The sequence below is a fragment of the Macadamia integrifolia genome, chromosome 12, assembly GCF_013358625.1.
Source record: "Macadamia integrifolia cultivar HAES 741 chromosome 12, SCU_Mint_v3, whole genome shotgun sequence".
Lineage (NCBI taxonomy): Eukaryota > Viridiplantae > Streptophyta > Magnoliopsida > Proteales > Proteaceae > Macadamia > Macadamia integrifolia.
Window position 1 is genome coordinate 19526306 of NC_056568.1, and position 5814 is coordinate 19532119.

Consider the following 5814-nt stretch of genomic DNA (forward strand, 5'->3'; position numbering starts at 1 on the left):
TTCACAAGAAATAAGACGAGAAAAATAACTCTCCCTCCAATTTATAAGCTAACACACTAAGGTCTGTTTGGCAGGGCAAATTTTCCTTAAAAACTCATTTTCTTCCTAACCATTTAAAATTTAATAACTTAGAATAGGAAATGTGTATTGATATAAAACCACCTGTATAATCATCTTGAAACATTCCTCTTTCTATGGTAAAAAGTGGGTGAAACCCCCTTTCAATTGGTGGGGCCCATAGAAGAAAAACTCAATTTCTAGGCATTCTACCCCCATGACAGGCAGGCCGGTTGGACAGAATCTCTCCAACCGGTTGTGCCTTCTCCAGCCTGTTGTTGTCCATCTTATACCCCGAGTTTGCCCACCTTATGTGAGACCCTTTCATTATTATGGGCACTCCTAAGCCCCCTTCAAGGCCTTCATTTGGATCCTAAATTCAATCTCACACCTACTCCATTAATTTATTATTTCTTTCCATCAAATACCCTTCTTCATAAAACTCCATCTATAGGACTGGGGGTAATGAAATCATGGTGTTACAGTTTCCCCCCTCTTTACGAAAAATTCGTCCTCGAAATTTGTGAGGTAAATAGTCTCTAAATACAATTAATCCTTTCTACCTCATTTTTATTTACCGTTCATTATTCTTGATCTAGCCTCACTATTATTTGCGGATAGTATATTAATGGGTTAATTCCAATCATATGACTGTATGATCATTTTAAGATCAAATCACCTTCTTTAAATTTATAAACAGTTATCATCCATCTAATAGCTTTGTCTTCCTTGGTCATCATTATGATTTTTCTTCTTTCTTTAGATCATTTCATCAAAATGATTTTTCACAATTTCCAAAGTTCCAAAGTTCCAATGTCCCAATGAGTGGATGATTTACTTCTATCATTTCTGATCTTTGTATTTGGATATGTTTATAAGTTGACCCATTAAATCCTTATCCATTACTTGCTACTTCGAGTTCTTATTCTAAGGAACTCTTGCCACCATTTATTTATATCATCCTCTATCAATTCCTTCATAAGAAGTATGTTATATTTTATTCTAAGTCATTTCTCCAATTTCAACATTAGGTGGTATGCTTCCAAACTTATGAAATTTCCTCTCAAAATTTGAAGAATTTTTTTCTCTAAAGAACTCTAATATTCCAATACAGCTTATTGCCTCGATTAACTTCGAATACCATACCCATGTCAGCTCTTGTATATTCATCCAACTATTCTTTATGAATCTAACTCTACTCATTTATATGGTCACTCCAGTCATGTTTTTCTTTTTACGCCCTCTTAAAATTCCAAATTTTCATATATCTTAAATGCCTCGCTTTACTAACTTCAAAGCGTCAAATTCGATTAAATCTGGTTTGAGTAGTCTAGGTCATCACATTTACTCTTGGGACCCTCCTCTAATTAGATTCTCCAATTTGTTATGTCAATTTACTTTTTCTTTAATAATGCTTAGTACTCTGGTCCTTCATCATGCATTCATACTCACATACATCCTCTTTCTTGATTCACAAAACCTTGACTTGTAAGAGCCTATTCTGAGCATTAAACACCCCTTTAAACCTCAGATAACAAGTCCTAAAAATGTGAGGTTCATCAAACCATTTTAATCCAACCGGCGGGAGAATTTTCCCTATCGGCCTGCCGGTTCAATAGGTTTCTTCTAAACCCGAAAGCGTTTTAAACACTCTTAAAATTCTCATTTCTTCTTCTTTACTCACCGGTCTGCCTCACTCATGCATTTCTATCTACACCAAACCAATTAGTAGAAAACCAAAAGATCTTCGATTATGAGCTTTGTTCTCAAATAGCCAACTCAAACACCTTGGATGCTCATGTAAGGATTGAATAAGTCCATCGTCGTAATCTTCATCTTCCAAAGATTGACGGATTTTGACCCCCATTTTCTCCACATCGTTGCTGGAGCTTATTTGGGGTGTTTTCATTGGCTATTGCAAAATCGTCAGTCATGAAAATAACTCATGGTGCCCATCCTACTTGCTTTATAAGATAATGAATTGTGTGTTCTATATCCCACCGATCTCCTACTATCACTATGTTTATCATACTTGGATTGGACATATCTCATGCGAAGTCTCTTCCTTGGATTATGAACGTCACAACTTGGATCAAATGCATAGTATGCCCATCAACTAGGAAACCCAAAATATCTTAGCATTCCAAGGGCCAGAAGTCGAAATAACAGTATCTCGAAGTTGCAGCCAAATAGACACAGAAAAAGAGAACCACTAGTAAGATTATGGCCAATAGTAACTTCTGACTTCAAAAGATATGGAGTACAACAGATTATAACCAAAATCAACCTTCAAATAATCTTATATCAAAGAATACAATCTCGCTACTTACTTGGATTTGCAGAAACTGAGTTGAAAGGATAGAAACAAACCAATAGATGATAGGGATGTAGAAAAAAAATGTGTCAAACATCTATGTAGAAAGCACACTGAGAAGAAAGAGATAGAACCTATCTAGATATTCAGGGTAGACCTAGTATGCTCAAAATCCAGATTTTTTTTTTTTTTTGTTTTTGGTTCATGGAGGCTAGAGGCCTTGGGCTTAAGATGAAGAATGAGTTCTACTTATAGTATTAATGTATTATGTAACAATACCAGTCCATGGTTTATATTAAGGAATAAATTAACAACTTTTATTATTATTATTATTTTGGGAAAAGGTTGGGTATGCCGCCGATATCAAGTATGCTAGCACCCATTGTGTCTATCTCTCTCTTCCCTTTTTCTGAAATGACCCCCATATCCTTTCTAAATGATACTCCATCATGTGTTCCTATTGGTGTTATCCGCTAGAATACTTGATATCGGCGGCATACCTATCCCTCTCCCTATTATTTTATTCAAAGAAAAAAGTTACAAAACAGAGAACATTATATAGTGTTCAGTAACATAATTTTCCCTACCATTGCCCTTTAGGCTATCTGTTTCACCATATTAACCCCAGAATCATTAGTATGTACATAAAAAATGGGCTTGAACAGCCAAGTATCCAGTTCAAATCTGAGAGCAAGGGTAGCCCAAGGCCAAAGCAAAAAATTATGAGGGCACATTAATGGCTCAACCAAATATTATGCACCACTCATCTTTCCTTGACTATATCGTGAAGCCCGATCAAAAGTCCCTGTGCAGCTGCTTCAGTATCCTCTCTTGTCATGATATAATTGGCAAGAGAGAATGAGCATTAACAACTTTTATTTAGTGGATGCATTAATCCAACTATGATAATAATTCAAAGGAAAAAGTTGTACGCATTTCCATTAAGATAGCATTTACTTTGTATTTAAGAAAACCATAATGAAATTACATTATCCATGAGAAGTTGAGAACCTGAAATTGTGAACCATGGTTCAAAGGATCGAAATCTGATAGGTGGAATCATCCCAAATCGGTGATTCCGATCCCAATTCATTTCGATTCAACATACCACATTTGGATTGGACACTTTGATCCGAAAGGGGGTCCGGATCATCTAATCTGAGCTATCCTTACAACTGGCCTTTGTGTTGAGGACAACACTGCCTTCAGTGATCAATTAAATATTGGTTGTTTTCTCCAGTGCACTCATTTGTGTAAGCCATAGTAATGCCCACCTCTGCTTTTCAAGACATCTACGATAATCGTTTACCTCTAGACACCTCATTTTGTCACTCTAGATGTATGCACAATGATGATGAACATGTGTTTGATAAATTAAGTTGGTTTATAATATCCGGTGAACTAAGACCCTTGATCAAGGCTTCATAACTTAATTTCTGACCTTTTATTAGGACCTCATCTTTATCTGAAAAAAGGAAAAGGAAAAGGGAAGGGTAAAAAAAAGGACTGACAAGGATTTCCTCTCACCTAGAGGTGAAGAATGAAAATCTTAGTCCCCATAACTTGATGGGAAGATGATCAAAAAGATTATCTTTTATTCTGAAATATTAGAGATATGAAACATCATCTATGCATGCAATTAGAAGTTTAATGAGTCCTATCCTTCAAGATATTCAAAACATAAAATATAAACAAATGTCCTTCCTAAAGGGGTTGGTTAAAATCATAATTGTCACGGTATCTAGGTGACCCAAGGTCTTGGAGGTCCTAAATGCAAGGCAAAACCTACAAGGCGTCCAAGGCACTTAGACACCAAGGCATCACCTTGACAATTATGGTTGGAAAGAATTTGATTGTACCTATAATTGGAGAGTAGCATTAATTTTTGTTATGACACATTATGACATGGGTTGGGCGCAGTTTAGAATTTTATTGCTTAATAGTGGTTTTTGGTAACTCATAATGTTAATCGAACTAGGTCGAACTAGCACTTGACCCGTTTCATTTGTAGGACGTCCACTTGGGGTAATTACAGACCCACTAGAATTAGGAACCGTAGCTGGTCAGATCTCTATAAATAAGAGATTTGGGCACAACACAGCAAGATTTTTGACCTAATCTCTCTCTCTCTCTCTCTCTCTCTCTCTCTCTCTCTCTCTCTCTCCTCGTATTCTCTTCTGTCTTACCCTATTGAGAGTGTGTGTCTTTAAGGATCTTCATTGCTATCTTTGGATTTGAAGGGTGGAACTTTTCCTAGAAATCACCACCAAACAATCGTTCGTCATGGTTCGTGCATAGATGACATGTATGGCAACTAGATCCATTCCGCTACGAGGAAAACTACATCGATGTAACCCTATATCTCTGTTTCCTTTCCGTTTAACGCCTAATTTTTAAGGAAAAAGGTTGTGGCAACATACTGGGGCACTACTTGGCAAGATGTACATGGTTTTAGGTTATATAGATGTAACTTTGTACCTTATTCGTTGTTTGCAGAGATAGCCCAACTACAGATGTCCAAGTTTCATTCTGTTGAAGGAGAGGAGTCATATCAACATAGTTCACATTTGAACTTGGAAGTGTAAAATTTAACTATGGCAATGGTGGTAGATCTTTTCCCATGAAGTTGCTTCTATGGGGGTTCATTGGTGATGCCAGGAAATATAGTTGTACCTAAAAATTGAAGAGAAGGTAAAGCTTTGGGGATTGCGCAATGGAATAGCACTCTGTTTGGACTTCTTTCTTTTGCTAAAATTCTTGTTTTCTATTTTTTTTCTTCTATACCCTCCAATCCCCACCCCACCTAAAGGGACTTATCCATTTCCAAATACTTTTATATTTTTCCTTGGACCATAGTGTATTCATCTTTCATATGTGTGTGTGTGTGTGTATGTTGCTCAATGGGTATGTTTTCTTTTGATGTCATCAATTTAAATTATTGCAGTGGTTTGTAGAGCAAAAATTATTATCATAGACCGTTGGAAAATAGAAGGAGCAACTTTTAAACCAAAGGGCATCACTGTCCATTGATAATGGTGGCCAGGGATGCAAAAAACCATCTTCAGATGATCTTTAGGGGTAATCCCAAGCTACCAAAAATTTGCTTTTAAGTCAAACTTGGAAAAAATTGTAGCACTGGCAATATGAAGTAGGAGGGGAGCTCTTGTTGAGAGAGGGAACTTGTCATCAGTAAGCAATGCGAGTAATGGCTGATAACTGATAACAAGTCTCATTTCCCTCTTATTTTGTTCTACCCTTTTGTTGACAGAAAAGCTTCGCATGCCCACAAAGAAGGCATAGGCTCTATTAATCCTTGGTCTTATAATTGTTGGAGCTATTCTATGGCAAGGGTGAGGTACTCAAGTGTAATACCATAATGGCTTGCCTTTGTTGGATTGATATCTTCATCTTTTTTCTTGAAAGCAATTTGATAAAGAAATCAG